The 26,049-nt window shown below is 49.9% G+C and overlaps 1 long non-coding RNA gene across 5 annotated transcripts; it reads right to left on the bottom strand.

The window, feature by feature from the left end:
- Positions 1-318: 318 nt before the first annotated feature.
- LOC142051159 (uncharacterized) lies at positions 319-23,196 on the bottom strand. Of its 5 annotated transcripts, XR_012658319.1 has the most exons (4): positions 14,970-17,079; positions 14,691-14,769; positions 738-795; positions 319-516 (listed from the first exon to the last, which is right to left on the bottom strand). It is a non-coding gene; the product is annotated as an uncharacterized LOC142051159 (long non-coding RNA). The 5 variants fall into 5 exon arrangements; XR_012658317.1 differs by lacking the exons at positions 319-516; positions 738-795 and adding an exon at positions 22,578-23,196 and having other exon boundaries at positions 14,629-14,769; positions 14,970-16,724; XR_012658321.1 differs by lacking the exons at positions 319-516; positions 738-795 and adding an exon at positions 19,966-22,571 and having other exon boundaries at positions 14,629-14,769; positions 14,970-16,724.
- Between the last annotated feature and the right edge of the window lie 2,853 nt (positions 23,197-26,049).

Below are 26,049 nucleotides of genomic sequence, written 5' to 3'. Positions count from 1 at the left end.
GGCGTCTCCCCTCCGAAGCCTGCGTGCGGCACCTGCAAGAACCCAAGCAAAAAAGGACCCGCTCGGGTGCTGCGGGAGTCTCAGGATACCCGCACAAACACCACCCCCCCACCCCCCATCTCAGACATCTCAGACACGCACCTTTTCCTCGACAGCTCACCTGCCCGGCCTCCATCAGATCCGGTTGCCGTCTTGAGGCTCGCCCGCCACCTGCAAGAGCCAAACGCACGTTGCTCGCAACCACCTGCAACACGACCCCTCAGGACGAATCGCTACGCTTCAGCCCACCCGTCACCGCTCACCATAGCCTTCTCTGAAGTCTCATCACCACATTGTGTCTCTCCCGCAAAGCCTACATGGAACGTGCAAAAACTTAAGAAACAAGATACATGCTACGATATTACCCAGAACAGCAACCTACCCACGCCGAATCCCATTCTCACACATCTTTTCTTTGACAGGTTGCCTGCCCAGCCTCTGTCAGTTCCAGCTGCCACTTTGAGGCTCACCCATTATCTGTAACACACAAGTAACAGAGGTCACTTTTACCTTCGCTATCAACACAACACCTCAGAAAGAACTGCTACTTCAGCACACCAATCACCTAGCTCAACTCCCCTCCTGTGTCCAGCTCACACTTGGCTCATTCCTTACTGCCTTCTAACTCCCCAAAACACACTGCAGAGTCATTCAGCCATCAGTCACATGTTCCTTCTATATACCACACACCGTCCTACCTTCTTACAGGATTTCCTCGGCTTTCCTATGTCACCCTGAACAACTCCTCCTCTGCCTCTGGAAAAAAAGGACATGGTAGAAGTCACCTGGATGCACAGAAATAGCTTAAATGATCCATAGGTCTTGCTCTCATGTAGGAATACCATGTAGAGCCCAACTACCACCTGCCATTAAAGGACATACGTTAACTCAAGCATTACACCCTATACACGTACAAACCTGAAGACCGTTAGCATGTACTCTCAGCTAGCACTCTAGCTGCCAGCTACAGTCATCTTCTTAACATCTACAAAATACTACTAAAGTTACTGACCTTTCCCATTGCTTTTGGCTATTGGCTCTGCACAAGCCTACACAGGGTTTTACAGAAGTCTATTGATATTAACTATACACTTGTATTGCTCTTCTTTTCTTAAAGAAACTGCATATATAAATTCCCATACATAAATGCATACAGAACACTCACCCTAACCCCAACCACATCTTATCAATACCCTTAACAGTTAATGTCAACACCTTCTAGATTACGCAAGAGAGTTTATGAAAATAATTTTGATTCAATAGAGAATTCCAATAATAAAAAGAAACATACTCAAAACTAAAAAGAAAAAAATAACAGAACAACATACTATCAAGCCATCTTACCACACCTGAACCTCCAATGCAGTATTAAATAAGGAAAAACATATAAGTTTAGACACAAATGATCTTTCAAATTTAAATGCCACCAACCCTTATTGAGTTCTAAAAGCCTTACCTCTCACAAGCATCTGCATGTCTTTAAATATCAAAACATACCTATCCAAAAATATTTAAACAGCTCAAAACTTACAATTAAGTACAGGAACACCAAAGCACCCACACTGGAGAAAGCCAGGAGGGAAGGGAGCTCCCTCACCAGAGGCTGTGGCTCATATACCCCGGGCCCTGCCCACCAACCTTCCCACAATCACCTGGGAAAGGGGAGGGGTGAACCACCACAGGGTATAAAGGCAGCTGAAGGAACAGCAGGGAGTTTTCTCAAGTGCTTTATGTTAACAGCATGGAAAAAGACAAAAAGAGTGGTTCTTACTGTAATTGTACTACTATTTGTTTTTCTTCACCTACATGTATTGCATCAGCAATGTGGCCAGGTAAGAAATTAAACTTCATTTTCCTAGGATGTATACAGGGAAAAACCATGTCTTACTAATTTATATAGAAGAGCACCTCCTGGATTATAATAGCACTATTATGACCATTAGTTGTATGTTTTACTTTTCTGTAAAACAGAAGAGTTATACAATTATGGTTCATTTCTAGCAAAACCACACATACTATCTACATACTAGCAGAGCTATAGTCTAGATATGACTGAATGGCAAAGTGAATTAAATCTCTGGTTCAAATGAAATTATTTTCTATAAATCACTGATAATTCAGAGTAATTTTGACACTCTGATTTCCTTAAGAGACTGATAGCAGTCTCAAAGGACAAAAATTTAAAAAGGGAAATACAGGAACGGTATCAAAAGTTATATGAAGTGTCCTAATGAGCATATAAGCAGCTAAATAAAGAATAAAAGGGGAAGTGTAATAAAAACTCATTGAGACATGTGTTGCTAAAAATAGATCCAGGCTATTGATTCTCCAAGAAGCTCAAGAGAAGATCAGAGCCACCCGTAGATATTTTTGGGGTACCAGATAGCAAAGAGAAACATACTATAAGACAGAAAACAAATTAATTACTGCGGAGTACAAAGATGGCTTTAGGAAAGGTTCTGGCAGAACAAGAGGCGTTGTCACAGGGATAGGAATAGTTTGTAATGGACCAGAGAAACTAAAGCAGTGGTGAGAATGCAGGAAGCTCAAAAGGGAATTGACCAAACTAACAGATATTCTCGGGGGAGCTGGAACGGGGGGCGGCAAAGAATTGAGGAAAGAAAAAAGTGATCGGGGTAACAGATACCGACTCAGGAATAGAGCTGGAGGGTAAAGAGGAGTGAAAAGTGCCCTTCTGAGCTAGAACAGGGCCCTGGGCTATCTCTATGAGGGGATGTCTCGTGGGAACTCAGCAAATGGAGCAGAGGAGTCCCGAGGGAGCCCAAGACACCAAAGCAGCCTTGGAGCTGGAGCCTGAGGAGAGTCTAGGAAAGGACTGTGACTAGGATAGAAGATGTCCTGAGGAAGGCAGAGAGACAGAAAAGTATTTGGGGATGTGACAATTACATCCAGAGGGCATCTGAGCTCAGTAAACGCAACATGAGAAAGCCAGGGAACAAATAGAGGCACAAACAGAAGGAAGAAAGGACAGAATGACTGCTGTGCGCAGCATATACAGACTCAGAAAATCTTCAGATGGTGAGAGAGGGGTGTGAGTGCCACGGCAAAGCTAAAAGTGCGCAGAATGTGACCTCAAAGGGGCCGGTAGGTGTTGCGGCGCCCTGAGGGGTCCTGGGTGAGGCGCAGAGACAAAAGAATGCTCTGGGAAAGGAGGATACAGTCTGGAGGGGTGTGACCAGATTACAGATCTCCTCAGGAGCTGGGGACCGGCTGGAGGTACCGTAGTCAGCAGACGGTATGCTAAGAGCGCTCCGAGGCACAAGCAAACCCGAAGACTGGGTTCAGAGATAACAAGGGAAGACCAAAGCCTGCTACTGAGCTAAAACAGGGTTGTGGGACGAAAAGGGGCTCTCTGGACACACGGTGACTGGGAGCGGAGGGGTCACAAAAGGCTCGCGGGATAAGAGATTGAAAAGGAGAGTAAATGCTACCAAAATGCTGTGGAGCACAGGGAAGGTCTCGGGAGGCATCCTAGATGGCATAGAAAAGAAAAAGATTGCTCTTTTTTGGGAACAGATGTCTTGGAGAGGTGCGATTGTGACAACAATGTGCTGCTGGGGAACGTCTAAGGCGGTGAGGTAAAAGGCCTATGAGGTAAAAGATGACATTTTAAAAGCTGCGACACTAACAAAAGACAAGAAATTATTCAAGTGCTAATAGAGCCAATGGATAACATTAGGCAGAGGAGTTAAAAACTGATAGTAAAGAAATAGGGAAAAACATAAAACACCAAAGGCCAAGTGACTTGGAGATGTAGGGGAAAAAAAAAATCAAGTGCGGGATGTTAGAAAAACAAAGAGAAAAATGAAAAGACGGACAGGAAACTGAAACGGGAGCGGAAAGAAAGTTAAAATGCAGCAGTACTAATGAAAGACAAGAAATAATTCTGAGAAACAGCAAAGGGAATAAAAGTAGACAGAACATTTAGGAAGCAAGAGATTAGGAAAAGGAAGGGCAAAAATAGATAGGGACAGCCATCTAAAAGAGACAGCAAATTTTAAAAGCTGTGACGCTAAGGGAAGAGAAGAAATAATTTTAAAAAGACAGCAAAGGGAGAAAAATTGGCATAGAAAAGGTTTAAAAAGCAAGGGGGATTATGGAACTAAAGATAAAATTTAAAACATAGGGACAGCAAACAGATGGATGAAGAAAACTGGTGAAGTGATGGTGTTAAGGGAAGACATATACTTGAAAGAAAACAGAGCAAAATAAGCACAGGAAACGGGCTAAAGGAAGAAATCTAAAAAGTGTCAGGGATTAGGGAAACCTAGAGCAAACTAATAATATTTTTCTATTTTCCATCCCTATTATTAAAACAGCAAAGGTACTGCTACTAAGGACAAGAAATAACTAAAACAAAGACACCAGATAAAATTGTACAAAATTTTAGAGGAAAATACGATTCAAGAAATGAGGGAAAAAATTAAAAATAGCAACGGTCAAGTAAAATGGAAATGTAGAAAGTAAGTGGAAAAAGCAAGGTCATTAGTGAAATAGAAGAAATAACTTTTTAAACTTCCAAAGGAATGAGAGTTAACTTATAAATAACATTTAAAAAGGAAGGGCTTGTAGGGAAATAAAAGAAAAAATTAAAACAGAGACTGTAACCTAGAAGGGAGGTAGAAAGGAAATGGAAAAAGCAAGGGCGCTAAAGAGAGATGAGAAATAATTTTGCAAAGACAGCAAAGAGAACTGAGGTTGCTGTAGAAAGAAAGCCTAGCCAGCAGTGCGTATTAGGAAATAAAGACAATCTTATGCAATAAGGACAGTGACCCAAAACAGACGTGAAAAGGAAATGTAAAAAGCGAGAGCGCTATGAAAAATAATTGAGAAGTAACACCAGCGAACGAGACAAAAGTAGGAAAGTTTAAAAGCCGAGGGATTAAGAGACAATAACAACTAAAAAATAGTAATAGAAATAAAACACAGACATAAAATTTTAAAAGCGATGGTGCTAAGGAAAGAGCTGAAAATGAACAAATGACCACAGTAAAGGTGATAATAGTACACAAAAAGAACACGATAAACGCAAGGGTGGTTAGGGTACCGCTGGAAAAAAATTAAAAGGGATTGAATAAGGAGTTCATCTATCTCAAAGGGGGAAAAGCATTCTTCCTTGGGAATTTGCAGGGCTCGGGGAGGCGGCTTTAAGGGAGACTTGGAGGGGAAGGGATATAGCCAGGCTCGCTAAAGAAGAGCCTAGGGGCGGCGTGCCGAGCTCGAGGGTGAAATCAATATCCCACCTTGAGCAGGTCTACCCCAATGCACACAGCATAGATGCCGTAAGGCAGGAGATAGAAGCTGTTGTGCAGCGGGATAGCTTTGATTTTCTTGCCATCGCAGACATCGCAGAATCATAGAACGTTCTGGGTCGGAAGGGACCCACGAGGATTAGAGTCCAACTCCTTTCCCTGCACAGGACAGCCCCAAATTCACCCCATGCCTCTGATGGTGTTGCCCTAGTGCTACTTGATTATTGTCAGGCTTGGCGCTGTGCCTGCTTCCCTGGGGAGCCTGTTCCGTGGCCCTCTGAGTGAAAAAACTTTTCCTAATACCCACCCTAAACCTCCCCTGGACCATCCTCCTGCTGTTCCCTCAGGTCCTATTGTTGGTCACCGGAGAAAAATGATCGGCGCCTGTGCCTCCTCCACCCCTTGTGAGGAAGCTGCAGACTGAGATGAGGTCTCCCTGTCTCTAGGCTTAATAAACCAAGTGACTTTAGCTGCTCCTAGTACGGTTTCTCACCAGATGCGGTGGGATGCCTCGTACAATTCGAGTGCTGCGATGGATGGCTCTAATCTCTTACGAAGGGTTAGGCAAGGAAGGAGATGTGGTGGGGTGGCTCTGTACGTTAGGTAGTGTTTCGGTTGTAGAGAGCTCAATGATTGGGAGGATGAGGTTGACGGCTTATGGGTAAGGATGAGGGGAAAGGCCAACGAGGCAGCTATCCAGCTGGGGGTCTGCTGTAGACCACCTGACTGCAATGAAGAAGTAGCTGAAGAATTCTACAGGCAGCTGGCAGAACTCTCCCAGTTGCTACCCCTTATTCTCATGGGGCACTTGAACTTACCAGATGTCTGCTGGAAAGAAAACGCAGCAGAGGAAACTGTCTAGGAGGTTCATGGAGCACGTGGAAGGTAACTTCCTGATGCAGCTGGTAAATGAGCCTACTGGGGAGGTGCCTCGACTGACCTGCTCTTTAGAAACAGAAGGACCGGTGGGAGATGTGGGGGTTGGAAGCCATTTTGCGCCTAGCAACTGCACCCTGATAGAATTCCTGATGCCTGGCAAAATAAGGAAGGGGGGGCTGGCAAAATATATACTGTGGACTTGCGGAGGGCAGGCTTTGGACTCTTTGGGACACTGGTTGAAAGGGTTCCTTGGGATGAAGTCCTGAAGGGCTAAGGGGTCCTGGAAGGCTGGACGTTGAAGAAGGAAATCTGGAAGGTGCAGAACCAGGTTGTCCCTGTGTGCAGTAAGACAAACGGGCAGGAAGATGACAGGCCTGGCTGAACAGAGAGCTTTTGTGGTGGCTCGGGGGGGCAGGGAAAGGAGAGTTTACTGCTTTTGAAGAATGGGTAGGCAAGTCAGGAACAGAACACAGAGCTTGTTATGCAAACCAGGAAGGCAAAAGCCCAGCTAGAACTCAACTGGCCACTGTTATTAGAGATGACAAAACATGCTTTTACATATATGCTAACAGAAAGAGAGCCAAAGAGACTCTCCAGCCTCTACTGGGGGCTGGGGTGGGGAATGCTGCCACTGAGGACTAGACTGAGGTACTTGAGGCCTTCTTGGCCTCAGTCTCTAGTAGACTGGCTGTTTATCACCAGGGTAGTAATGGTTCACCTTCAGTGCGCTCACCAGGCATGTACAGGATGACCAGGGGATCAGGCCCAGACACCGCAGGTTCTGCCTGACCAACCCAGTCTTCTTCTATGACCAGGTGACCCACCTAGTGGATGAGGGAAGGGCCGTGGATGTTATCTACCTGTACTTCAGTAAAGCCTTTGACACTGTCTCCCACAGCATTCTCCTGGAGAAGCTGGTGGTTCCTAGCTTGGACAGGTGTACTCCTTGAGTACAAAACTAGCTGGATGGCTGAGCCCAAAGAGTAGTGGTGACAGAGGTTAAACCAAATTTGTGGCTGGTCATGAGCGCTGTTCCCCAGGGGTCAACTTTAGGACTAGTCTTGTTCCATGTCTATATCAATGCTCTGAATGAGGGGACAGTGTGCCTTCAGTAAGTTTGCAGATGATACCAAGTTGGGCGGGAGTGTTCATCTGCTCGAGGGTAGGAAGGCTCTGCAGAGGGATCTGGACAGGCTGGACCCATGGCCTGACGTCAACTCTATGAGAATTAACAAGGCTGAGTGCCGGGTCCTGTGCTCGGGTCACAACGACCCCATGCAATGCTACAGGCTTGGGGAAGAGCGACTGGAAAACTGTGCGGCAGAGAAGGACCCGGGGGTGCCGGTTGACAGCCGGCTGAACGTGAGGCGGCGGTCTGCCTGGGTTGGCAAGGAGGCCAATGGGGTCCTGCCTTGTATCAGAAATAGCGTGGCCAGCAGGAGTAGGGAAGTGATCGTACCCCTGACTTGGCACTGGTGAGGCCGCACCTTGAGTATTGTGTTCCCTTTCAGGCCCTTCAGGACAAAAAGGACATTGAGTAGTTGGAGTATGTCCAGAGAAGGGCAACAAAGCTTGGGGAAGGGTCTGGAAAACAAGTCTTATGAAGAGCGGCTGAGGGAACTGGGGTTGTTTAAGTCTGCAGAAGAGGAGGCTCAGAGGAGGTTGTAGTAAACTGGGTGTAGGTTCCTTTTCCCAACGAGCTAGCGATTGGACAAGAGGAAATGGTGTCGAGTTCCATCAGGGAATGATCAGAGAGGGTATTAGGAAAAATTTCTTTACCCAAAGAGTCGTCAGGTATTGGAACAGGCTGTCCAGAGAGGTGGGGCAGTTGCCCTCCGTGGAGGCGTTCAAAAGATGCGTATACGTGGCGCTGTAGGAGGCACCGTAGTGTTGGGTTGATGATTGGACTCAATGATACCACAGGCCTTTTCCAACCTTATTAACTCTATTAAAAAAAAAAGTCACCTTGATAAAATATTTTAAAAGCAATGGGGTGCATGAGCAACAAATAACCCTTAAAATTAGGGATTGGCAGCTTCGTAAAACTAAACCTAGAAAGAGAATTTTAAAAGCAATGGAGTAAGGGTCAGACAGGAAAAAGTAAGAAATAGGGACCGCAAACTAAATCAATGAAGACAAACAAAATTGGAAAAGTGATTTAGTTGAGGACAAGCAGGAAGAAACAAACGTGGACGCGGAACTGAACGTAGACAGACAGCGCAAATGTAAAAATCAACGGGGTTCTGGCCATGTGGGTAGAAGTTAAATATCAAGAGAGGGAGACAGATAGATGGCCACAGAGAAAGGATGTAGGAAGAGCAAGCCGGGGCAGAGCAGAGTCAGTCACTGAAATGGAGATAGGTCGCTGGGTAGAGGCAGACCTAGAAATGCAATTTTTACAAGTAATAGGGAAGAAAAAAATAGCAGGAGTGGAGCCAGAAAAGGAGAGGTATAGAAAGGACACATAGAAGGCGATGGGGTGCAGGGCAGTGTTGGCAGAAGACCAAAAAGCTTTGGTGAGCTGTGCAGCCTGAGAAGGAGACAGAGGCAGGGACAGGCAAGGAGGCAGACAGACACTGGGAAAAGCATAGCAGGGATAGGCCCAGATGCATGGGAGGAGCTGTGCGACTCACTGCAGCTCCTGTTGTGGGCAGGACACCTTCACAGCCCTGAGGTTTCTCTCTCTCCCTCTGCCCCTTCCCCCTCCACAGTGCTGGCTGCCCAAACCATGCCCCTCCCGGAGCAGGAGGCGGGTGCCCCGAGACTCCTCTCTGACCGTGTTTCCTGGACACACGGGGGCCAACGCACATAGCCAACAGAGCTGCTGATATCCTGTTACCTTGTGCTGGTGGCGTGCTCTGGCCGGGACAGATCCTTCCTTGCTCAACTACACGCTGTTCCTTGCTGGAGGCACCTGCCTTGTGGAACACCCTTCCTTTCACTCCTCAGCCAGCTCCTGCAGGCAGGAGTGTCCAGGCAGCCCTCTCCCCAGCTAGAGCCCCTTGGCACAGCAGGGCCAGCCCTGTCCTCAGACTCACCGGCTGCATCCAACAGCACATCATCTTCTCCCTTGGACCCAGCTGCAGGCACTCACCCCGAAGCCCAGGGGCTGCAAACGCATCTGGGAATGCGCAGGAAGCAGCGAAGCCTTGTCCCTTCACACGCGTCAGATATGGTTGCAGTGAGCTGGCTACCAGGGTCAGCACCCAAAAGCAGTGTGACAGAGGAAAAAGAATAAATAGGGAGGAAGGACAGAGGAAAGAGCTGGAACAAGGCACATGGGAACCAGAAACAAAGAGGTGAAGCGTACAGGGCAGAACTGGCAAAAGAGCAACAACTTTTGGGGCACCAGAGAGGTAGGTGGACCAGAATCGGGGATTTGGGGATGCATTAGTGCTGTGGCAGCAGCTCTCGCTCTGCAAGCGCAGCCCTGCAGGAGCAAGTCACCAACTGGGAGGATGGGCCCTGACTTGGAGCGGAAAAGGGATAAGGGGCAGCTTTAGAAAGCGCTTTTATAACTTCAGTACGTATGAAGGGGGGGGTTGAGCTTCTGAAACCGTTCTATAAATAGTGTTTTTCTTAGTGTTGTAAAAACCCTATATAGCAGATATTTTAACACTGAAGTATCTACCTAAATATATGTATATTCAGGGAATACATAGATGTTTTATAACTTAGTGTAAACAGATATTATCTATTGTGACTATATCTATATACATCTATAGAATATTTATGCATCTATTTAGACATACCGATCAACACTTTTATCAGAACTTCTATTTAGCTATCTGTTTAAACTTACATATATCATCACTAATTTTACACTTCTCTATTTAGACTGAGATATCTACTTATCTCTATACCTGTTTACACTTATTTTATTATCTTTATTTAGATTACATAGAATATCTAACAGAAGGGTTGGACTAGATGATCCCTGAGAACCTTCCAACCTGTGACCCTGCGGTAGGCTTATTATAGAACACACACTAAATTCAGATAGCTTTATCCAGGCAGACGACTTCTTATATATTTTGAAAACCAATATTAACTTATAAATAAAGAAAAAACTTTAAATTTTTTATATTCCAAGTTCTTTGTACTATACAGTAGGTAAAAAGTTTATTTTAAAGTAGAAACATGTACAGGCTCTTAAAATATAAAAAACTTGTATAGACATAATTTTTTTGTGCATTTTAAACTCTATATAGAGGAAGGAATTCAAAATAGAAAAAAAACCCTTTTCCTTTATTGCAATGTCACACACCCATACTTATAGTTTATAATATGTAATAATCCCCCCACGACTCTTTGGGGAGGGACCCCCCGTTACACCCCCATCTGTAACAGGTTAGCAGGATTCCTATGTACAAAATTCACCCAACATATGATATTTCAAAAGCACAACAGTATTTATTGCTCTGTTAGAGCCTTGCAGAAGCAGTTACTAGCATATTGTTTTCCCCTCATCGGAGTCTGACCAACCTGACTATGCCCGAGACACCGCCGAGCAGGAGGGTGACCGTGAGCAAGGTCATCATGGAGAAGGGAGGTAGGCGTGGCACCTTCAGGGTGTCCCCTGTGGTTCCCAGAGCGTGCTCTGTCTCCCCCCCGCTCTGCTTTGAGCCGCCCCTTTTTATACCCTCAGCAGATTCAAGGCAAAAGTACTGCCTAGACGTTGCTGCACGCGTGGCCGGCGCATGCAACAAGGCCTGCCGGGTACGTGCTCTGCCAGCTAACGGCGGTTCTGGGGTTGCAACAACATATTGTGCAATGACATTCCTCCCGCTTCCCCCCTTGGAGGTTGCGTTCTCACAGCTGTGTTCAGCTTGTGATTCTTCCACTGTGGCCCTACACTGACCACCATCTAAAATCCCTCACGCACCATCCCCCCTCACCTGCTGCTCTGCTGCATCATTTCCCCACCCATAGTGACATTAGTGTGCCCCGAGTAACAGGAAGCAAGCATGGGTGGGGACGTATTTACTGAGCATACCGAGATGCTTTCATCAAGATGTTGGAAAAACAAAAATCTAACTATATGTCACCATATTAAAAAAATGGGAGCAGATGAAAATACAAACTGTTGTCAGCCTAAGGCATAGTCTAACAGTTCAGTCAAAGGAGGTTTCTAAGTAAATGAATCAGCTTGAAACACAACATATCCTTTACAGCTTAAGTGAGTAGAACACTTAAAAAACTATTAACAGCTATTTATACTAAAAATCTGACCAAAATGGTACCACACTAAACATTCTTGCTGGTGTTAGAAAAAGCCTCATCCCTTCCTTACGGCACTGCCGCAGGGAGATAACCCTATGAGACTGCAGGGCAATGCTATAGCGTACCAAGAACCTATGCTTACCGATTCACCACCACAGCTACAGCTCTTTCACTGCTGCTGCTGCACATCATGCTTACTCAATGAAGCCCAAAGTGCCAAACCTAAAGGAGTAAAATCAGGGGAACACAGCTGCCCTTCTGAAGGCAGGCTGCTTGGGGTGATGGGGGCAGCTGTGCGTCAGGGCACAGGGCAGCCAGGCAGACCAGATGCCAGTGGCTGACCTGCAAAGGAGTTGTGCGCTGCTGAGCCTTGGCCTTCATTGGCTTGTCAGCACCTCGCCTCGCCTCTGCACTGCCAGGACCCTGCTCTGCTCATCCTGCATAAGCACAAGGCTTCAGCGAGCACAGAACAGGAGGCCAGGGTAAGTGAGGGCATGTCACCAAGAAAAAACCCACACAGGAGAAAACCTCATGCAGGAGGCCCATTTCAGTGGAAGGGAGGGCAGAGACACATGGAGAGGAAGGGTGGGGGAGGAGACAGACACTGCTGGATGGGGGAATGTCTGGGCAGACACTCCATGGGGAACATGCATGGGGATGACTGACACCAGGGGGTCCCCCCAGGATAATCCACAACGGGCAACTCACCTGGGATAACCTGCAGATGATGATCCGCTCCAGATAACTGACCCACTGCGGAGAATCCATTCCAGACAAGCCCCAGAAATGCCCTTCCAAATGCAGGTGTTTCACACCTAGTAATCCCCAAAACAGGATTTTCATAGTTTTTTTTTTTATAGGGTTGGGTTGGTCAATTATTGCTTTGGAGGGGTTTTTTTTTATCTTTGGGTTGTGTTGTTTTCCATTTTGCTGGGTTTCTTGGGGATTTGTGTTTTGAGTCCTTTTTTTTTTAATATAAAAACTGGGTTTTTTTTTTCAAAAACATTGTATAAAGTGGGGGGGTTTGTGTTTTTGAACCACAAGAATTGCTGATTTTCAGTTTATGTTTTGTGGATGAGAGTGGCTGGTCCATGGGTTTTCTTCATTTGGAGTTTTTTGTAGGTTTTTTTTTTTGTGGTGTGTGTTTGTTTTGTCACTCCCCAGCCCACCTACCTGATGTGCGGAAAGCGGACTCCACAATCTGTAAGATTGTGAAGTAGGTATGTTTATTCAGTGCTGGGCAGCACGGGGGGTAGTCCCACCAAAGTCATGCGCACCTCTGTGATAGTTTGTCTTCCATTTATATAGTAAAGCATTACAGATACATACAATTTCCCAATACGCCTATAGATATGCATGACCTTTCCCCACGTCGTATTAAAATTAGCCAAAAAAGTAGTTTCCATAAATCTTTCCCAACTGAGCTTGCGCAGTGCCTCCTCGTGGTGGTGATCGGGGGTAGTAAAGATGAAGGCTGCTGGCTCCTCTTCATCACCGCTAGTAACCTTTTGGTTTTGCGCAGACTCAGTTATCTCTTGACACTTGTCTAAACTACTGTTTTACCTGGTTCTTTAGACAATTTTCCATCCTTCTCAGGAATTTGTCCTTCGCAAGTGGATTCCAGGCCTCCTTGCTAATTATTTTACACAGTGGCTAGACAAGCGTTCCGCAACAATTAACTTTCAGCTGGATAAGCATTCAGAGATAGAACAGTTAACTTCTGGTTTTGCATCTTAAGAGCCCCTTCCCCCTTTCATAGCCCCCAGCCATTTTCTTGCTTTCCAGCTGCACAAATCCACCTGGAGTTGACTCTTCCAGTTTGCTTTGGTTCCACCACCCCCCACCACTGCAGACCCAGACTCAAAAGGTTTGGGGTTCTTTTGTACCCTGGCAGCAGCTCCCACTCCGCATATGCGGCCCCATAGGGGAAAATCCCCATTTGGGGGAATCAGGCCCACACTGGGATAGGAAAAGGAGAAGGCGAGAGGGGCAGCATTTGAAAGCACATTTGTGTCTTGAGTTGATGGGGGGAGTTGAGGGGCGTTGTCCAATTTATAAATCCTATGTATAAATAGGGTTTCTTTGCATTTTAAAAACCTTATATAGCATAGACATTTACACTTATGTGTGTACTTACACATCCATATGCTTATGGAATACATATATTTTACACATCTATTTAGACTATTTACACTTACACAGAATAGCTATTTCCACATACCTGTTTAGACTTACATATCAATACATACATAGAACACCTATTTAGACTAGCTATCTGCTTACTTATACTTTTCTGACACTTGAATCTTTTTCAACTTCTCTATTTAGACATCTACTTAGACTATGTAATACACAGTAAGTGTAGATGCTCGCTCTAGTCAGACTTCCTTCTATTTTGAATTCCTTCATAAATCCTTTTTCTTCATTTTAAACGCCTTTATTTTTTATTTTAAATATATGTAGACAGGCGAGTTACTTTTGTATTTTAAAATCCCGTATCTCAATGTAGAATTCTTTCTATCCTAAAATCCCTTTATACATCTATAAAGTAATAATACTTTTCAATATATATAAAATAAGAGGTTTTCTCTAATTCAGTGCCTCACACCCACGTTTGCTTCTTAAAATATTTTTCTTAATAGCCCCCTGAATTTTCTGGCATTTTTGGGCTGCAACCCCCCTTTTTGAGGGGGGGGAACCCCTAGATGACTCACACACACTGACCTGCTCCTCTGATGCATTATCAGCTCCCCCATTGACACTGGGGTGCCCTGCATGACATCATCACCCGCCCAGGACTCCCCCTATTTTATTATAGTAAGGTTGGACTAGGTGATCCCTGAGGTCCCTTCCAACCTAAGAATCTGTGATTCAACCCCAAGAAGGGCACTAAACAAGGGAATCTGCTCCAACCTGCAGCTCATTAATAGTGTCATTTACAAAGGTACACACACCCACCCCACCCACCCCCCCAAAAAAGGGGAGCTCTGCTAATATCTAAAAGGTGGGGCAGCCCCCCCAGCCCCTGTCCGCAGGCTGGCGGCCACCCCACAGCGGAGCGGGAGCCTGCCAGAGGACAGTGTCACATCTCTCTCAGGCTCTGCTCGGCCATGCTCCCACTCTGTTACCGCTCTGGGACGGGCTCCCTGGGGCAACAAACAGCCCCGGTCCCTGGGGGCCCCGACTCTCCCCTCCAGGCACCCCTTGCGGCCGCACCTGCGGGGCACCTGCTGGAGACAGAGCCGGGAGCCTCCAGGCAGAGGGATGGCCCCTTACCTTCACCACGCTTAACGACCAGCAGGCAAACCCGGGCCGGGGGGCATCTCTTGAGCATCACGAGACACTTAGAAGACATCTGAAAAACAGAAATCCCAAACTATATTTCAGCACGTTAATAAAATAGCACAGAAGAAAACGGAGGAGCTCAGTCAGCCTAAGGGATAGGAAGGAAATTGAGCCGCAGCAAGATCCTAGGCAAACAGGTCATCTCAAAACACAACACATCCTTTAAAAGCTAGAGTGATTGGAACGCTTGAAAACGGTATTAAGACTAACCGATACCATTTTGAACAGATTCTTCGTGTAACACTGAACGCTCTGGCTGGTGCTGGAAAACGTCTCATCCCTTCCTTACGGCACCGCTGCGGGGAGATAACCCCGTGAGGCTGCGGGGCAAAGTTGTACCGGAACCTCCGCTTACAGATCCACCGCAGCAGCTACAGCCCTCGCCCTGCCGCCGCACGTCTTGCTGCCTGGCTCCACGAAGCCTGAAGTGAAGCGTCAAACTTGAAAGAGTAACGTAAAAAATTAAGAATAAGTCTCAGTAATTCACTTTGTGCTGAGAAGGCGGGCGCGTGTTTACGCACATCCAATATGAGCGTCTAGGCTATAAAAGCTTTCCATTTTCCTTCTGCGTTCATTTAACTCGCACAGCCGTTCACGCCCGCCATAAGATTATCTATCTCCAAAATACACAGCAGCAACGTGACTGGGGGGTTTTGGCGTGTTACGGAGTCGGGAGGGACGTCCGCCCAGCTGCCCCGCCCAAGAGGTGCTGCTGAACTGCCAGGGAAACGCGCGTCGAAAGCGAGACTGAAATAAAATACTTAAGAGCGCTCCCTCAAAATACCGGCAGGAAACCCCCCCGCCCCCCAACATTCAGTCGCCCCTCATTAAATATTCACAACAAATACCTACCTGCGCTTAAGTACACCTAACAAATCGTACCCTACATCTGCTTGGCAGTTACAGCTGAAACAGCGCAAGTCACGTCGTAAATCAGACACTGTTAGCTTTTTTTAAACTTTCATTTATGACAGAAGAATCGGTGCGTGAAGAGATCCCCGATACGGTTTTACTTTTTTTGGGGAAAAAAAATACCACAACAAAAAAAACACGCAAATCAAATCCCCAGTGTTGCAATACACGGGGCTACCAAGAAGGACCGGCAGACCTGCTAATGCGTTCGGCTGTACCGAAGCATACAGGGGAACCGTATTTTTATGGTATCTCGACTGTTACAACTGGGAACCCAAGCACTACCAATGCCATCAACATCTGGAGTATGTGCTGTGCTTGGATCTCCGCAAGGACCATTGATTTTTTTATCTTAAAAAAAAAAAGCAATACTTTGCAAGTCTTGTGCTGATGAGTTCTGCTGACAAAGACACTGTCTCTAAGATGCACTCTGATGGCAAGTTCATAGAATGCAACCTCACTGAATAAGAAATATCTCAATTTTATAAAATCTCTTCCTAACAAAAGTCACACTGCGGGGCTTTCAGATGGGCCAGATTATGAATCCTTTCACAACAAGAAACACACCAGCTAACCAGGATATTCTCGCAGTGGCCAGGTGCCTCTTCATCACGTGGAAAAAAAAATAAAAAAAAAAACAAAAAAAAAACCCAAAAAACACCAGGGCCAGCAATAAGTATCACACAGGTCAACACAGATCTCTACCAGAGCACCCCCCTCATCAAAACGAACATGCCCATCGGCTCACCTGCTCTGCACAGATTCCAGCATCACACCCCGCTTCCGTCATCGCTTGTGGCACCAAATGTATGAACACACAGTAAACTACCGTTACGCTCGTGAGAAATCACCGCCCCATGACTTCCTCATTACTACCCAGCTCACTTCTAATGCTCATACGCCGTTCCAAAGACGGCCCACGTGTTACCTACAAAACTGAAGAGCTCGACGACGGACCACAGCATTCTCTGGTCTTAGATGCTGGCCGCTGCCCCACCTTCTCAGACCTCTCATAGGCATGCGGCAGCACCGCTCCGAGCCTGCCAGCGGCACCTGCAAAAAGCCAAGCGAAAAGGCACCTCCTGAGATGCTGCCCGATGCCACAGCCTGCCCGCACCGATCCCCGTCTCGCACCCCTTTCCCTCGACAGCCTCCCACCCGGCCTACGTCACTTGCAGCTGAACACGGCACCTCGCCCGCCGTCCGTAACACCCGAACAACGCGCGTTGCTTATAACTTCCCCAGCAACACAACACCTCAGAAGAGCTGCTACTTCAGCCCACCAATCACCACTCGCCTTGCTCGACTTGCCTCCTTTGCTCATTGCTACGCTACTTCAAAACCAAAACAAAAGACAAACGCAAGGAGCAACGGAGTCATAGAGCCATCGGTCACATCTTCCCTCTATATACACCACGCACCGACTCACCCGCTTACATCGGTCCCCTCAGTTCCCCTCCGTCGCCCTGCACGACTCGTCCCTCAGCATCTCCAAAACCAATACCAAACAAGTCGCCTGGTTGCACAGCAGTACCTTAACGGTTCCTGAAGACCGACTATAACCTGCCATTAAAAACAAACATATGACATCAAACATGAAGCCCTACGCACGTACAAGCTTGAACACCCTGCAGAGGTAATCTGCTCAGCTGAACTCTAGCTGCCTCTCCCAGATAGCCACGGTCACGGCCTCCGAGCCCACAAAACGGTCCTCGCCCGCTGAGGAGGGCCACTCAATCTGAGATGACGGTACGACCTTTTCCCCCAACAGCCTTGGCACAGCAACAGATGAACCCTAACCTCTCATCGCTGTGCCACCTACCCGACTCTACACGGCCAACAAGGCGGTCCGAGACAAACTCAAACGCACACACCAATGCTATGAGAAACACTACAAACTGCGCGCCTCCGAGACGAGAGAACGCTCTCGGCAAACACAGAGACAACTGGACGGAAGAGCTCGTCCAGCAACAAGACCTGCAGAACCCTGACAGTGACGCAAGGAGGCCCTAACGCGATCCAAAAAGATTAGAAGAGCGTCAGGGCCCGTGACAAGAAGTTCCTCTCAAAACTGAGAGGGAGGAGGCACAAGAAGCCCAGCTACAAGACCTAAGAATGTAAGGATGCAGGAAAGAAATCACGCTCCCTGAAAACAGACAGCGACAGAGCAGAGCTGTTCACGCATCTGGGAACGACGCCGCAGACGACAACTGCCCAGAAACTCCTCAAACATCAGAGCGATCCACGCTTTAAACTGTAACGCAAAAAGAAGCACCCGATGGGCGCCGGCCCCACAATTAGAACCTTGCCAGCCCCTAGGGATAGCGCTGTGCTCCTGAGAGCAAAGAGAACAAAGTCACCAGCCCCATGCGCCCCCTCACTGCGACCCAGCTCGCCTGAAATGCTCCTCAAATAGCCTTCAGTCGCATCTTCCCTTTAATCCTGCACACGGACCCGCCGCCTTAGTGTGCTCTACTCAGCTCTGCTCTGTCACCCTGCACAGCTCCATCTTCATCCTCTGCAAGAACAGCATGATAGAACAAGTCACCTGGACGCACAGCAACAGCTTAACCATTCCACAGGTCTTGCTTCCACGTAGGAATACCATCTAGAGCCCAACTACTGCATGCCATTAAAGGAAATACCTTCAATCAAATGCTAAGCCCCACGCACGTACAAGCTTGAACAGCTGAGAGGTGCCCTCTGCTCAGCTAGCACTCTAGCTGCCTCTCCCAGGCAGCTACGGTCATCCCCTCGGCACCCACAAAACGCCCCGGAAATTACCGTCCTCGCCCGCTGCCAACGGCCACTCGCTCCGACGAGGGTTGTACAGGCGTTGCCAGAACAGTCTATGCATATTAACATTAACCATATACTCTTATTGCTATTCTTTCCCCCGCTCTACCATTGCTACACCCCCAGGCGGAGCAGCTCTGACACAGGCATCGACGTGCACGGACCGACACCGCTCACAAATACTACAAGCGACGCGATCGAGGCACCTAAGAAAACTCTCACCGAGACGACGGACTTCCGGCCCAGAGATGCCACCGGGCGAGAAGATCTATACGGCAGCGAGGAAGAAGCTATAGCATCCGCAGAGAAGTCACGTACCATCATCACCTGCGATGAAACCATATACCCACAACTAGGACGATGCACGAGCGACAAGCCACTCTTAAAGACCTCAGAACGTACAGGTGCAGGGAACAGGTCCCAGAAAAGGGCCCTGCGTATTCAGACTGCTCTTCAGCAGCAGTACTGAGGCCGCCTTAATCACCGCCGCAAAAAGATGACCTTCTATAAAGGTCTAATATTTCAGACACAAGACAAATCTATGCAGTAGACTTAAAATGCGAGAAAGGAAGCTCTCGGTTACCATTATGCCGATGAGCCAGGGCTTGCAAAACCCTCAATATTGCTACCTAGGTGCCTGCTCAGCACGGAGAACAACAGACACATCGAGACCCAAGTACAGTAAGGAACAGACTACAAAATCCACACAACAGCACAAGCACAGGCAGGAACTCCCCTGCCTGGCAGATGCTTCTGTTTTGCAGAAAGGACACCACAACCTCCCTCGGCCCAAACATGTCCGGTCTCTGAACGGTACCCTCCACTGATTTTACAACCCTTGCCTGCCCCACCTGCGCTTCCCCCAACCGACCGGCCACCTGCACAAAGACAGCATCGGCCCCTCAGCTTCCCTTCCAAATCCGGGGGCTCAAAAGCCATCCTTTAAGAAGGCCACACAGGCTATGTAGGATGGGGCTGTGGTCACACGGATACTCTTCATCTCCAAATGTGCGGTGCCATCACTCAGTGTCACACCACTCAACGCCGGCCACTTCCGCAACAACAGCCTCCTCGGAAGCGCCGTGAACTTCCGCTCCCCCACGCTCTAATGAGGCTGGATGTCGTGGCCGCCGCCACCTACGGTGCCTAAAGAACCAGAGAGACAAGGTGACCGCTGCGCCTGGAAGCGGCCGCCCGCTCACAAACAATTCCACACCTCAAAAATAACAGCTGCTACGGTTTCCTGTTCATCGCTCACCTTGCCCGATGAGCTCGGGGCAGACATCCCGCTTTGCATATAGTTTTGTGAGTCCCTTCATTAACTAGTCACATAGGTGCTCGCACTGCACGACCCCTCCGTTGTCACGTGCTGACCTACCTTCTCACGATGCTCTGTTCGCCCCCTCCCTCCCGTGTCCGGCTCCCTGCCATGCATCTCCACCAACAGCCACATTCCAGACTCATCCTTTCCCCTGCCATGCCAACACGGTTCCCTCACCTCCCGATCCGTGCCTCCCGGGTCAGTGGCCACGTCAGGTGCCTGCTCACGTACTCGGTCCGTCCCCGATGGCTGGGGAACCGTCACCTTCAATGCTGGGCCCACTTCTGGGGAAATACGGAGAGGCACACAGATATTAGACACTGCTTTCCAAAAGCAAGAGCTCACCACGCAAAACAAACAAATCCTTTTGACTGACTTGTTCGGCAACACAGAGACCCCAAAGGCAGAAATCCCAGACGAGTGACCTCACAGCCTGCCCCGTCACAGCACACGACGCCATCTGCTCGCCTTTGCTGTCACGCCTCACTCAATTGTCCTGCTTAACCCTAGACCTATTACTTGAGCTGCAAGAAAAAGTCAAACCACGCAACACACAAAAATTACAGTTCGTGTCAGATGACTCAAGCACAGGCGGACACCGATAGGGCAAATGCCAAAAGCAATACGGGAAGCAAACGGGCATGGCTGGTGTAGTGACACACACTCCCTTTGTAGGTAACTCACTCCTGAGCGACTCCATGAACAGCTGGGTGGAGAACCTCTCGGCAGACAGCACGCTCGAGTGGCCGCGCTGACACATACGGGGAAGGAGACTGGGCTACCGGAGGCTGCTTGCACACAGAACGCGGCCATTAGCTAACACTTAAACACCCCTTTCCCAACCATCCCCCGGTACCAAGACTTCAAAAACCCCTCCTCTCCTCCTGAACTGTTAGGGAAGGAACCTCACTCCTTCCCGACAGCTCCTGCCCTGTATTTGCACCCCTAAAGCCCCTCTGTCAGCCGCTCCTCGGGAGCCGCCCTTCCCACCTCTGCCCCGCGTTCTGCGAGCACCTCCCACCTTCCGGCTTCCCGCAGACTCTGTGCTCTCTACAGGCCCACAAAATAACGGAAGCCCTGATGCTTATAATCTACGAGGGACCTGCCGCAAGCTGCAGAGGTTCTCGGGACAACGTGGTACTCTGCGGGCAATCGGGAAAGGCGACGAGCAGTTCCGTAACCCGACACACACTATGCATTACGCCCCTGCTGCTTTCTGAAGGAAGGCTAGAGCTCCATATACAGACACGTACAACACGCTCACCCTAACCCCTACCGCAGCATCTCACCGTCAGTCCTATTGAGAGATAACGTCAACAACTTGCACAACACACAGGCAAAACCGGTGGAAAAAATATAAGCTTCTACCTTTGGTCAAGTCATAAAATTCCGGGAAAACAAAACAACCAAACAAAAAAACCTACCACACACACAAAAGAACAACAAACCACAAACAAAAAAACCCAGACAAAACCATAACACCCCCACAAAACCAAATAATCCAAAACAATCTATCAGACCATCTTGCTACCCCTGAACACCCAACACAAACTTACTGACCCAAGGAAAAACAAAAGCTCGTACAAGTGTACTTTCTAATATATATCTGCTGCTCAACTTTGACTGCTCCTTAATCTCTTACCTCAGCCAGAAACCTCCCCATCTCTGAATGTCAAAACACACCTACCCAAAGATCTTAGACAGCTCAAAACCTGCAACCAACTCAAGGAACAGTACCAGAGAAGCCCAGGAGCAGAATGAGCCTCCCGAAAAAAGGCTGGGGCTCATCTACGCCAGCGGAATGGCAAAGCAGAATGAAATTTTTTAAGAACCCCTTCTCAAAAAATATCTCTGGTTATAAAGTCAATCATTTACTGTAAAACCATCAACCATTCGGAGTCACCTCAACGCTCTCTCTCGCTCAGTCCCTTAACAGAACTGGATCAGTCTCAAAGGACAAAAAACATGAAAAGAAACGTGGAAATACACAAGCGTATCGGGAACCGTATGAAGCAGCTAAATTAACACCTCAGTAGCTGGGGCAAAACTAAATTGTAAAGGACAACAAAAAAACACCCCAGGAGACACATGGATAAAAACAGATGAAGGCTCTCTCTTCTCGCAGAAGCTCAAGGAGAGACCTGAGCCAACGGTACACAGCTCTGGGGTATCGGATACCGAAAAGAAACATACTCGAGACAGAAAACAGACTGCTGCGGAGCACAAAGGTGGCTTTGGCAAAGGTTCTGCCGGGACAAGAGTCACAGTTACAGGGAACGGACAGCGGCCGGCAGGGGAAACGCCATCGGCGTGGAGGGGCCAGCGGGGTAAATGCCGCCCTCAGCTAACGCTGCGCTATCAAGCCTTAAGCGAAAACTGCAGAGTAGTTACAGGAGACGGGCATAAGATGGATGCTGAATATCACTTGATGGTCACAAAATCTCATGGGGATGGGCACCACGTAGCCTCACGGACACCCCTTAGACCCAAATGCTTAACGAAAGACGCTTCTTGCCAAAACACAAGCTCGACGAGGAAAAGCCAAAGCTGATGCGGGGGCAACTACTAAAATCTCAGTACGTGAGCAGGCATTACTTAAGATGGTGCGGTGGTTCTGCCGGGTCCGTCCAACCTGAGCAACGGGTTCTAACGCCTGTCCAGCAGCGTCCATGATCTCTCTCACGGCCTCCCACATCATAGACACCTCCCCTGCCCGGGACCGCGTTTTCCATGTCCCACCCCTCCCCATCCCCGCAATGAAAATCAAACACAACAAATACGCACTCTACTTCATCTTCTTGGCCTCCAAAAGAAGCTTCCTTCCACTGCTGAGCGTCGACACCGACATCCTCATGCTGTTCCTCAAAAGCAGGCTGGCCCTCGGGTGCCCGTACTGCCAAAGGAAGAGAAAATGATTATGCTCTTATAATGAGCTCCATCATCCTCTCCTTCTTCAGGAAATCGAATCCCGATCACTACATACCAGAAGTTTGTGCAGGAGATGTCCGAGGCCAGCCCCGTAAATGAAGCACTCTGTGACCCTGCTTTCTCTTTTGGCCACAGCACCCGCCACCGGGGAGCCCCAAACCCCTTTGTGACTCCCTAGGAAAACCAGATACAACTAGTTCAAAACATCTGGCAGGAGAGAGATGACCGACAAACACGTATAGCCCACCTCAAACCAGCTAGAGAGCTGACTTCCTCCCCCACTAAACTCTCGTCTTCGACAAATACACCAAACAGAACAATGTTTACGCTGAACAGAACAAAACCCTTACCCCTCTGACACTCTGAAAAGGATTTGTGCACCCACAAAATATATATATTCATGCTATCGACCCACGTGCCACGCTTCCTCAGGGTCAGCCCCGCAAAGACAGGAGAACACCCGATGCTCTCTCCACAGATACCCCGATACTCTGCTCCCTTCTTCGCCGCTCCTGTCACGGGAAAATGCTGGGAATAAAAAAAAGGTTCAGAGAAGCAAAACAATAAACAATAGGGAGAGGGACCAGTGCAAAGGAATAGAGAGAGGAAGAGACGAACAGGAAGGACAGACAACCCCATCCTGAGCACAGCCTCTGGGAGAGGGAAAGAGGAAACAGCAACCGTTATTACCGCAGATCGACCCAGACCAAAGCCTCTCCTTCCGCAGGGGCTTCTGGACACACCGCTCCTTCCCCGCGCTACTGCCAAGGGCCCCAGCACTGAGGGGGAATCCACTGCAGGCAGAGAGAGGCAGAGAAAGGAAAAGTAGCCACAGGCTACAGGAAAGAGAGAGGGAGGACTGAAAAGACGGGGAGGCAGGGAGCCACTCAGAGCGAGACGGAGAAAGAAGGTGCGGTGGGGGTGCAAAAAAAAAAAAATTTTGCAGCAGGTAAGGAAAGAGAGGGGGCCGGGGGAGAGACAGGGAGGGCCCAGGACGCACAAGAGAGGCAACGGGGCCCCACTGGCCCAGGACTCACCGCGACTCTCGCTCTCAGCGCTGCTGGCACAATTTAGCCGTTCACATGCTTCTTTCCCCTCCTCTCCTCCCTGCCTCTTCTGCAGCTCCAGACTCTAGGCCGACCTCCACCTGAAGAGAACACGGGGGTGTCTTACAGCTCTTACGAGATGAGGCTTCCTCGGCACGTAGCCTAGCTCGCTCGTGCACTACACGCCCGTACCGAACTGCGGGTTACGCGTACAGACCCTGCGGTGCACGTTGGTGGCCTGGCCCGCTGCGGGCTATGAAGGGGGATCCTTCCTCCCTCACCTGCAGGGACAGGCTCTCTCTTGCCTGCAGCAGGAAAGCAGCTGGCAGCCAGAGCGCCTTCAGTTTCTTCTGCTTTACCTTTCGTTGGCGTCTCCAGCTTCAGCCGAGGCAGCTCCTCTCCACAGCCGGGAAGGGCTTTGTCTATCCCTTTTCGGCCCTGCGCTGCAAGGACGGCGAGGCCGGGCAGAGAGAAGCCACGCGAGCCTGAGACGGCCGCAGTCAACGGCATCCCCGGGGGAAGGACAGACAACCACGTCCTCAGCACGGTCTCTGGGAGAGGGAAAGAAGAAACAGCGACCGTCATTACCGTCGATCGACCCTGGCCAAAGCCTCTCCTTGCGCAGGGGCTTCTGGACACAGCGCCCCTTCCCCGCGCTACTGCTAAGGGCCCCTGCGCCGAGGAGGGCCGGCTCGCTGCCTTCACGACAGGGCCTGGGGGCGGCCAAGGGCTACGCGGCACGCTGCAGGGGAGGTGCCGGGGCTGGGGGCAGGCGCACGGGGCAAGGGGGGGGCAAGGGGAGGCTGAGCGGGAGCTCCGGCGAGCCGGGGAGGCGGCCATCATCTGCGCCCTGGGCACGGGGAAAAGGTCACCGTCCTCCTCCTTTCCCTCTTCCCTTCTGTCAGCTCCCGGGGAACTCACCGCTTCTCGGGGAGCGGCCGCACCCGCAAGCCCCCAGAAATCAACACGAATCCAACCCCAAATACACCGCGCGTACCGTACGCGGCACGGCCGCCCGGCACCCGAGCGCCGGAAGACCGCGCCTCCCGCCACGCCCCGGCGAACCACGTGACAGCGCCGGCAGCCACTGCGCCTGGACTACACCTCCCGGCATGCTCTGCGCCACAACACGGCCGCCCGGCAGCCGCGCGCCGCAAGGACTACACCTCCCGGCATGCTCTGCGCCACAACACGGCCGCCCGGCAGCCGCGCGCCGCAAGGACTACACCTCCCGGCATGCTCTGCGCCACAACACGGCCGCACCGCAGCCGCGCGCCACAAGGACTGCAGCTCCCGGCATGCTCTGCGACACAACACGGCCGCCCGGCCAGCCCACAGCCGCACCACCACAGCTCCCGGCATGCTCTGCGACACAACACGGCCGCACGGCCAGCCGCCAGGCGCACCACCACAGCTCCCGGAATGCCGCGAGCCCGCCCTCCCGCTCTCTGACCCTGCGGGGCACCGTCCCTCCCGCCGATGCACCCGGAACCCCCACCGAGCCCTCACCACAGCCTCGCTCTCCCCACAGCTCCGCTCCGACCCGGTGCTGCCCCGCCGCAGCCCTCCTCGGGGCTTTACCCGGGACCCAGCGGCCCACCCCCCAGCCCCCGCTCACCTTCTCCCTCGCTACAGTCGCAGCCCGCTGACGCTCGGCCACAGCTCCGCTCCGCTCCGCCCTCGGCTCACACTGGCCCCCCGGAGCACGGCACCACCCCTTTTCCAGGGAGGAGCCGGCACCATCAGCCCCACTGCCCGCACCTGGGGCTCCTCCAGCCCCCGCGCGCAGCTGAGGCACAGCAGCAACGGGGGGCCCCCTCCCCTCACCCCCACAGTGCACCACCTCCTCCCCTGGGCTCCATCACAGCCCCTTGCCCCACGCAAAGGCAGCGCAAACGCAGCCCTGAGGGCAAAGGAGAGGGCAGGTGTTTGTGCAGGCGCACACGCGTAACAAGTCCCAGGAGCCATTCGTGGCTCAGGGTCCCCAACGCTCCCACTGCCCCAAGGCCACCTCGGCCGCCGTTGCCGCAGCCGCACGGAGCTGGTGTTGGCTGCGATAGTGCTCATTTTCTCCAGAGTAGCTAGGAAGGGATAAGTTTTGGATTTATGCTCAAAACACCGTTAATAATGTAGAGATGTTTTGGTTCTTGCTGAGCACTGCTTCCACAGTCAGGGCCTCTTCTGGTTCTCTCAGTGCCCCACCAGCAAGTAGGCTGGGAGAGGACACAGCTGGGAAAGCTTTCCCAGCTAACTGACCAAAGGGATAATCCATACCATTTGACATCAT

Source organism: Phalacrocorax aristotelis, unplaced genomic scaffold (genome assembly GCF_949628215.1).
Source record: "Phalacrocorax aristotelis unplaced genomic scaffold, bGulAri2.1 scaffold_70, whole genome shotgun sequence".
NCBI lineage: Eukaryota > Metazoa > Chordata > Aves > Suliformes > Phalacrocoracidae > Phalacrocorax > Phalacrocorax aristotelis.
The sequence above is the reverse complement of the archived record's forward strand: the minus strand, read 5'-3'. Positions and strand labels throughout refer to the sequence as shown.